An 11,148-nucleotide genomic window follows, 5' to 3' on the forward strand; every position below is an offset into this window, starting at 1 on the left:
GTTTTGGCCAGAAGTTTAATATGTAGGTTTTGTTACATGTATAACGACAGAATATTTTTGTGTTTGTGTTTCTAATTAATTAATTTCAATGTGACGTGTAAAGATATTTTGACATGAAATATACAACCCCAATTTGTCAATACTTCTAATATTTTGAGTTTATTGATCTATAAATGGATTACTGAGCTGATCTTTATAAAATAAACTTTTAAATCAACATTATTGTTATAGGGAAATTCAGTAATCCTCTTAATATTTCCAATAGTACCATGCCGTTCAATTAAAAAGCCATCCTAAAAGTATTTACTGGATTGGAAGTATGTCAACTGGAATGCATTTTCTGAATTTTGATGAGCTGGTTCGAAATTAAAATTATTGAAATAAGATTAACATGATTAATAAAAAGGCACTATTTATTTCCATGCCACAAATTAAGCCCGTATAAACGGGACGAGTACCAAAATGTTGATCCAGTTGATTGAAAAATTTATCGACGTTCGTTCAATTCCAATTCCGTTCGATTCCGATTTATACACACTTTTTAATCACATATTGAAAACGTGGAATTGCAGACATGAGTAGTCATCACCTTTGCTTTGCGCATTGCTACATTGCTAATAAAAAATTAATACTCACTACGACCAGTGCATACGCTGTTTTCATATGGCCTTTAATTTGTTTGTTTCTAACTCTGTTAAACGTATTGACTGGATTTCAATAAATATTAAATCACCAAACTTGTTAAACAGACAATGCATTCAGTCCAATATCACATTCATAATTTTCTTATTATTATACAAGACACTAGTCAACACACTGAGGAAATCGTGGCAGTTCATGATAAGTCGCAAATCGAAACAATAAATCTGAAACTTCTCGTGGAACCACTTTTTGGTAACATCCTTTATCTCTCCCTTTTACAATTTATAAGAAAAGGAGACGACGAATAGAGAAGACCAAAGGGAGGGACTCTACAATATTTTAGTGCAGGCCCTGGAAGTATTTGAGTATGCAAAACCGATGACCGGCAACTATGTTCGGATTCTTTTACCTGAGACCTTGAACAATGAAAAACTGAATATTGCCGGAAGGTGCGATGGTGCCTTGTTACCCCCTCCCTTCTCCTATGTTAAGGGCAAATAAAAAGAGATTTTTCGTAAAACAAAATATATTTTTGTATTTTTTGGGTCATTCTAAGCAAAAAAGGATCTTACAAGTTTTTTCGTAAAATGCATAGTTTTCGAGATAAACGCACTTAAATTTTAAAAAAATCAAAAAATTGCAATTTTTGAACCCGAATAACTTTTGATTAAAAAATAAAATAGCTTTTCTGGTTGCAGCATTTGAAAGTTCAAGTGAAATTATACCGGTTTTGATTATTTGCTCGGCTAAAAATTATTTTTTTCATTGTTAAACAAAGCTACAAACAGTGTTTGAGCGTTTTGTCGCATGTCCGCACAGTCCCAAGGATTAAAACCGAAGGGAACCGACTAGGTACAAGCACAAGCCGATTGCAGATTCTAGCTTTCTACGCATAGGCGGTACGAATGGATTATTATAAGTTTATGGTTATGTACTTAAAACATATAATTTCACCTACCTATATTATACAAAATTATCAAAATTTTGATGTATTTTAGGTGAAATTGTATGTTTTAAGTACATATCCATAAACTTATATTAATCCATTTATACCGCGTATGCGTAGAAAGCTAGGATCTGCAATCGGCTTGCGCTTGTACCATTGATTATAGACACGGATCTATAATCCATAATCTATATCCGTGTCTATAATCAATGCTTGTACCTAGTTGGTTCCATTCGGTTTTAATCCTTGGGGCGGTGCGGACATGCAACAAAACGCTCAAACACTGTTTCTTTATAGATTTGTTTACCAATAAAAAAATTTTTAGCAGTGCAAATAATCAAAACCGGTATAATTTGACTTGAACTTTCAAATGCTACAAGCAGAATTGCTATTTCATTTTTTAGTCAAAAGTTATTCGGGTTAAAAAATTGCAATTTTTAGATTCTTTTTTTTTAAGTTTAACCGCGTTTATCTCGAAAACTATGCATTTTACGAAAAAACTTGTAGGAACATTTTTTGTTTAGAATGGCCCAAAATACAAAAAAAATGTTTTGTTTTGCAAAAAATTGCTGTTTATTTGCCTTTAACATAAGGGAAGGGAGGGGGTAAAAAGGCATCATCGCACCTTCCGGCAAGATTCAGTTTTTCATTGTTCAAGGTCTCAGGTAAAAGAATCCGAAGATAGTTGCCGGTCCTCAGGTTTTGCATACTCAAATACTTCCAGGGCCCGGTCTATTCAGTCACATTCCGTATATTCATCGAGGAAAACTCCCAACAAAAGTTAATTCCGTACACTCAAAATATGAGTAGAATGAAAAATTAAAAAACAGCTTATGTTTCAATTTGGTTCAGAAGTTATGCATCATCCCCATACGTACGTTTCTATCTCTCCAGATGTCTTCAGTGGGGCTACATGAACACCTGTATAATACCATAAATAAAGTAGACGCTAGTTAGCGACATCTATTTAAAAAAATTAGGATCTAAACAATAAATCTAAAACTTCTCGTGGAACCACTTTCTGGTGACATCCTTAGTCTTTATCTTTTACAATTTAAGGCAAAGAGACGACGAATAAACAAGACGAAAGGGACTCTACAATATGCAGTCACATTCCGTCTATTTATCGCGCTGAGCAGATGTGATGTGAATTATAAATTGTAAAATTCCCTCATTTTCTTTAGTCTCAGCATCCGTTATGACTTGCAAATTTTAGAAGCCTCGGAGGTGTAACCAGAGAAGGTCCCCATTGATTTCAATCTGGTGGGATGCAGAGTAGTATTTTTAATATTATTTTATGTGCTATTAGATTAAAAACTTAGTCTTTTGCTAGCAGTTGCCGCAAGGGCATCCCTGCCATTTCGTTCGTTGCAATGCGTGACTGCACGCCGGGGTTTGTCCTGCTTGGGTCAGAGAGAGCAGCATATGTGCCTCCTGATGAGAGACTAATAAGTTTCGAAACCGGTAGAGGTACTAGTTGCACTCTCTGATTGAACTAGAATATAATGCGGGTGTAGTTTCGTGTTGCAACGAAATTGAAAACGGTTATTCATTTTAGAATGATTTTCATTTTTCTTCTTAGATAGGCAGCTTGGTTTCGTTTAGATTCGGAGGTGTTTACGTAGTCCCACTGAAGACGCCTGGAGAGACCAAAACGTACGTATGAGGATGGTGCATCACCTCTGAACCGAATTGAAACATAAGCTGTTTTTTAATTTTCAAGTTAATTTCATTAAATAGTTTGAGATTCTTTAAGTAGTTTGATCATTTAATTTCTGTGTTGTATTATTTGCCAATTACCTTTAAGTATATTTGATTCAAAATTATTGAAGCCTTAAATTTAAAAACTAATGGTGGGAGAGAGACAATATTTGTCGTAGAATCAACTAAGGAGCCAAAAAGAGCAGGCAGATTATACAATGCTTAGGTTCATAAAAAAAAGAAAGGTAAAGTCTAAATACTTATCATAATACAACAAATTAAAATCTACACAATTACGCTACAAAATAAAACAGAAGAAGAAAAACGGCGAAAAGACAATAATTAATTAAAACAGAAATATGAATTGAAAGATACTTAAACAATACGTAAACCACACTAAAATATACTTGTAAATATAAGCATATTGAAAATATATGACACTAGTGCAATACCTAACAGGTAATCATGTCGGACTCCAGAGTCAGTTTCCTCTGACAATACAGCCCAAATATATATTTCAGTAAACACGTGCAGAGGCAAACAATGGTAACCTAATAAGTTTTAATAAAATATGAGAACTTAGGAGTCCAACTGCAACTGAAGTTATCCACAAATTAGACAATAAAAAGCTTAGAAGCTAAAATATAATGAACTATTTTAAATGCGAAATAAGCCACAATTTTACCAAAAAAATGAATTTATTAACGTTTCGACGCCCAAGTCGGATGTCGTTGTCAAAATACAAAATAATACTAAATAAACAAAAATGTTGTTGCTTAGTAAAAAATTCTTCTAATAATTTATTTAATCTGACTCATTTATATCGGCAATTCAGGCATGTATTATACATTTTAAAGTAGAAGACTTTAAAATGATATTGCCAATATTGATGAGTTGCGTTTCCTGGGACGACTTTACTAAAAGATAGTTCATTCGATTACATGAAATCAACCCCAACTCAAGAATATCCACCACAAAAAATCATAGCATGTGATCTGTCTTTAATAAGACAACAAATGCAACGTTGGCAGTAAAATTCTCGCGCTAGAGATTCCATAGTAAATCACGAGGGAAAACCAGGAAAAAACCTCGTGATACTATCCCGACATCGTAAGTATTTGGGCTTACATTTAGTTTACTCTCAAAACTAATACCAAATTCTGACTTTAATGTATGTAGCATACATAAAATTATAAATAATATTAATAATACATAGATATTATATAAATAAAACTAAAATATAAAATATGTACTAACTCGATATGTTAATGACTTACTAATCGTGGTATTTTCTTTCTATTGACTTCCTCTTTTAGTATGGGTAACCACATCCTACTGCATTCTACCGAGGAATTTGCGACACAATTGTTTTCATTTAGCATAATTAGAGCCGCTTCTATGATTTTTCACCTTTTTACTATTTGTTTCTTTCAGGACTATACTTGAATCTCTCCACTGAACTCTATGTTCATTATCCCATGCGTGTTGACATATTTGAGATCTATCAAATTCTCTATTTTTAATATAAGACTGATGTTCACTTATTCTAACGTCTAATGGTCTTGATGTTTCACCTAAATAAAATTGTTCGCATTCACAAGTGAAATTTATTTATTCACATTATTTAGGTGAAACATCAAGACCATTAGACGTTAGAATAAGTGAACATCAGTCTTATATTAAAAATAGAGAATTTGATAGATCTCAAATATGTCAACACGCATGGGATAATGAACATAGAGTTCAGTGGAGAGATTCAAGTATAGTCCTGAAAGAAACAGATAGTAAAAAGAGAAACATCAAAGAAGCGGCTCTAATTATGCTAAATGAAAACAATTGTGTCGCAAATTCCTCGGTAGAATTCAGTAAGATGTGGTTACCCATACTAAAAGAGGAAGTCAATAGAAAGAAAATACCACGATTAGTAGGTCATTAACATATCGAGTTAGTACATATTTTATATTTTAGTTTTATTTATATACTATCTATGTATTAATAATATTATTTATAATGTAAAATAGCATACATACATTAAAGTCAGAATTTGGTAGTAGTTTTGAGAGTAAACTAAATGTAAGCCCAAATACTTACGATGTCGGGATAGTATCACGAGGTTTTTTCCTGGTTTTCCCTCGTGATTTACTATGGAATCTCTAGCGCGAGAATTTTACTGTCATCGCTGCATTTGTTGTCTTTTTAAAGACAGATCACATGCTATGATTTTTTGTGGCGGATATTCTTGAGTTGGGGTTGATTTCATGTAATCGAATGAACTATCTTTTAGTAAAGTTTTCCCAGGAAACGCAACTCATCAATATTGGCAATATCATTTTAAAGTCTTCTACTTTAAAATGTATAGTACATGCCTGAATTGCCGATATAAATGAGTCAGATTAAATAAATTATTAGAAGAATTTTTTACTAAGCAACAACATTTTTGTTTATTTAGTATTATTTTGTATTTTGACAACGACATCCGACTTGGGCGTCGAAACGTTAATAAATTCATTTTTTTGGTAAAATTGTGGCTTATTTCCCATTTAAAATAGTTCATTATAAAAATACCACAAGGAAATAGCTCCTAGGAAATCCTCTGTTATGCTGACGACGCAATCTTAATCTCCGATAACGAGGATAACCTACAGCGAATGGCACAAACTTTCAATACAGTGGCGAAGAACTACAACATGAAAATATTAACAGCCAAGACAAAATCCCTGGTAGTGTCAAGGAAACCCATAAGATGCAAATTAGTAATTAACAACGAACTAATTGAACAAATCTCGAGATTCCAATATCTGGGAATCGAAATATGTAGTTATGGAGATGTTAAAGAGAGCGTCCGAAAGCAAGCAAATAAAGCCAATTACGTGTCAGGATGTCTGAGGGATGTCATCTGAAAAAACAAAGATATGAGGCTGGAAGGGAAAGTACGCATATACAAATCATGTGTAAGACCGATCATGACGTACGCGATAGAAACAAGATGTGACACAGCAGAAACCAAGAGGATACTAAGAACATCAGAAATGAGATCGCTGATGTCAATAACTGGGAAAACACTGAGAGACAGAATACCGAACGACAGAATAAGAGATCTCTGTAACATAGAAGATATATGTAGTACGGTGGGGAAGACAGAGACGACGAGAGTGGAATCAGCATGTAACGAGAATGGACAGCGAGAGAATAGCCCGTATAGCCAGGGATGCAAAGCCAACAGGCAAGCGACCAATAGGAAGGCCCTTTAAAAGGTAGCGAGGTAGCTGGCAGTCAACATCACAGCTACGAATACAAGCGCAAAATCGGTAAGGAACAGGCCAAGAGGCCTATTATAAGAAGAAGAAGAAGAAGAAGAAGAAGAAGAAGAAGAAGAAGAAGAAGAAGAAGAAGAAGAAGAAGAAGAAGAAGAAGAAGAAGAAGAAGAAGGAAATAGCTTCAGAACAACATTAAGCTAAAATATATGTAGAATTCATAATCTTTACTTTAACTAGAACTTTAAACATAATCCCACCAGGAGAAAGTCAAAAGTTCATTATCTTTAGATAACTAATTTACTTACTAGTATAATCATTTGCTCAGGTGTCCTGAAGAATTATTAAATAAATTCGAAATCTAGAAAAACGTCCAAGAGTTTTCCTAAATTTCTAGGCCCATGCGTATAAGTGCACTAATAACTGGAAAAATAAAGCAAAAGATGGAAAACATAAAAAGATATGAAACTAGTCGAGATGGGAAATTATTGCTAGAGACCTATAAATTTAAATTACATTACATTAGGTACTGGTATTGATAGTTTCCACCTTTAGGCACAAATAAACGTCAAAACATGACAGGGTAGTAGCTGAATATTTTTGGCCTGAGGGAATGCAAAAAATGTCCCTCTTTAATTTTGAAATTAGTTTTAAAAAAAATATTTGAAAAATTAAAGTAAAATTATTAACCAGTTAATTATAATCTTTGTTTTTGATTTAGTTATGGACAGTATTTCTTCCAAACTCATTTACTCTATTCGTTCTAACAACTCGGCGAATTCTTTAAAATTCCAAAAAAGGTTAATGTTATGATGACGTCATACGCCTAATAATTATGGCTGAAACAACTAGCTCTTAAGCTAACGTCTAAAAGTGGGAAAGTATCGATAATGGTAATGCAATGTTTTATAGATTTATATCGATAATTACTCGCCTCTACTAGTTTCATTTCGTTTTATCTCATAGCTTAATGTGTTTTCCATCTTTTGCGTTATTTTGCTGGTTATCAGTGCACTTATCACTGTATGTAATTATATAAATCAGCTAAAAACCAAAACGACTAATCTTAATAAACCCTCTACTCATATTACATGTAAAATATTCTGGGTGCTATGGCCAAGTTCGGTAGATTTTCTAACAAGAGAATGTGAGAATGTTGATATTCGCCAACGAAGCCAAGAAATTCTATTTCAAATATAACCGGGGTAATTTCGTAGTGAAGCTTCTAGTCTAACCCCAGTCATTGTATAAATTCCTATGATCTTATAGCTTCTCTAAATGCAGGCTCCTACTTATGACCTCCAAGGGTTTGAAATTATTAAGAGATATGCAATTTTAAGTACACATATTAGTAAATTTAGGAGAAGGTTCAACTAAAGGTCGTTTTTTCTTAAATATGAAATGATGGAGTTTTGCATGTAGAGATCGTTTAGTGCTGATACTTTGAGCTAGATTTACTTTAGATACTAAAAATTATAAGTAAAAATTAAAGCCCGACTTTATTTTATTTTATTTTATCTGTTCATTTCTAACGACTGTGAATAAACGATAGATTTCCACTATTTGAGTCTCTTTTAAGTCCCTTACACGTGTCATCTGATGACTTTTAAGTCATCTGACACGTGTTTCTTGGCCTACCCAGAAACACGTGTTATCAAACGGGCTTGTAAGAAGACTGAACTGAATCTAAATGCACCGACTGGTTGTTAATAGGTTGAAATATTATACCAATGCATGTCTTTAGCCTTTAATAAGGAAAAATATAGTGAATGGCGATAACGATTAAAGTAAACTATAAACCCAGCCAAGCCATTGGCCGATGCTAGGAATCTATTCCACTAATGTATCGAACAGTTTACCTACATTACATAAACCGCTATCATTTTGTAGCCTGCAGTGAGTATAGCATGAATCAAAGAAACTTTTAGTATGTTAAATTCAATATTTTTCAATAAAATATAAGGTCGTTCTTCTTATCCAAGTGCCATCTCGGCGATTGAGGCCGGCAATCATCATAGCTATTTGGAGTTTAGAGACGGGTGCTCTGAAAAGTTCATTTGATGTACATCAGTACCACTCTCTCAGGTTGCGCAGCTATGAAAAAGAAAAGGAAGCATAGGGAGACGTAGATTTTCATGGTTGCGTAAACTTTTCAGAGCAGCCATCTCTAAAGTTCCAATAGCTATCATAGTAAGCGTTCTGTACTTGCATATTTAACTACATTCCTTGAACCGGCATCATTTGACGTTAACCTTACCAGAGACCTGAAGATGAACATAAATTTTAGTGTTTGAAACTAGTCACCCAGGGTTCAATAAAATATATTATAAATGTTAAATTTATTTTTACAACCCTGTTGAAATGGACCACATGAGTAAACCATTCATTATTTAAATTTCACATTATTTATCATGGTAACGTGACTAAATTATTTCTGACCTGCATATTTAGGTGATTGGCTGGATTCAAATAAAGATTTTTTCTGTGGCTCTATATTTCTCTAACTTAGTTACATAATACTATTAACTATACGTGGCTATAAAAGCAGCATTATGAATTACTTTTAAAAACTATTATCCATTAAGTCTAGGTACCAGAAACTTTCCAACACATCTGTGAGTAAATATGTAAGAAAGTTTTGGGTTAGAAATCCTATTTAGGTCCGCATGTCTTTAGTAGATCAATTAGAATCTTAATAGGGGAGCTTTAATTACATAAACTTTAATTATTGCCTCTCTCTTAATGACTAGAAGTTAAGATAGGTAGAGAACGGAAATGGCACCTTATATGCACTTTAGTTATTTGAATTTAGTGACATGCAACATATTATTTATTAAACTTTGCTTTTGATGTGTGATAACCCAGAAATAAATAAAAATAAACAAAAAACATTACGACAAAATAACAACAAAAAATAGTATCGACTTTTATTTTTCGTGTCAGATCTATTCACTTTTTACATTTTTTTCATTGAACATAATCATCTACTTTGTATAATTTTTTTTTGTTGAAAAGATTCGAAACAACGGAGAATACAGAAATAAAATACCTGAAAATAGACGAAGGTAAACAAATCAAAGGTACAGATAAGTACAAGTATCTAGGTTTCATAATTTTAAACAAAGGAACAACGGAAGAAGATATAAAAAATAGACTAGGACACAAAAGGGACTGAATACGAAAATTGAACCCGGTACTGTGGGATAAGAACATCAGCATAAAAACAAAAAGAAGAATATAAACACTATGACAACAAGTATCGTCACTTATGAGTGGGGAAATTTGAAAATAAATAAGAAAACCAAAAACAAAATAAGAACAGAAATGGAATTCCTAAGGACAAGCTGCAGAGTATCAAGAAGAGATAGAATAAATAACATAGAGATTAAGAAAAGACTACATCGAACAAAAGATATTAACCTAGTACGAGCATGTCAGACGAACAGAACAAAATCATTGAATAAATAGAATGACAGAGGGGAGCCCAATAGGAAGAAGAACAAGAGGCAGAACCCGAAGATATGAAGTGGACGAAGCAATGGAAGGAAAAAATCTGCAGAAAGTGGACTGGCAAACAGAAAGAACTGGAGCGAACGGTTGAGTGAAGAAATACAGTGAAAACTGTGCAAATTTTTAGTATATATAGGAAGCATTAAATAATGGGCTATATACCCGAAATATAGTCAGAAACATTAAGAATCAAAGATCTATTAGAGAAAATGATAATAATAAAAGTAACAGAGTAAAAGTAATAGTATTGACGTCTGCTGAAAAGTTTGAGTATAATAAATATCAAGTAATCCATCTATGTACATCGCATGTATTGACCACTATCTTTTTAAAATTGGTTAAAATTGTATATTTATGGATTCCATTAATCATTTATATAAATTCCTACTTTATACTATTCCAAATTAAAAGTCTAAAAGTATTATTCAAACATCAAAACATACTTAGTAGATAAGAAATAGCCAAAATGCATTACATCAAAACTTCCACTAGTTAAGAAAATAAAACATGCCATCTATCTAGTCTAGTAGATAGCAAGTAAAAGCTCTTATGCCGATCGAGAACGGTTAGACAGGTATGCCTGTGTCTGTGATAAACTTACATGTTGATAAACTCCCTGCAATATATAGGAAGAGTAACTCCATAACGTATTTTAACAGAGACTACAGTCTAGCTTTGATATTTAATCGCTTTAACTCGTATAAATGAAATATCTGTCGAGTTATTGCGAATATACCGTTAAACGTCATGGATGATTTAACGGCCTATATTCAATTCGCTTGAATAATGCACCATGAACTATGTGAATAGTTAGATACAAGTGACACTGGCATTAATAATAAGAAGAAATATGAAGAGATTGCTAATATTCTGGAATATTAGAGAAATTTAAAACAAAAGGTTCTACTAGGAACATTATTTCATTTCTTGGAGATAATTATAAGAAAAGTAATCGGTTATTCTTAAGGAGTTTTATCACTTTTACTGTAATTGGTAGTGGTTAACGACCTATTTTTGTAAAACTTAAGGAAACTGACTAAAAATTATGCATTAAGTGACGCTAGATTAACAGTAAGGGAGAAATGACACAGAGGA

Source organism: Diabrotica virgifera, chromosome 10 (assembly GCF_917563875.1).
Source record: "Diabrotica virgifera virgifera chromosome 10, PGI_DIABVI_V3a".
Classification (NCBI taxonomy): Eukaryota; Metazoa; Arthropoda; class Insecta; order Coleoptera; family Chrysomelidae; genus Diabrotica; species Diabrotica virgifera.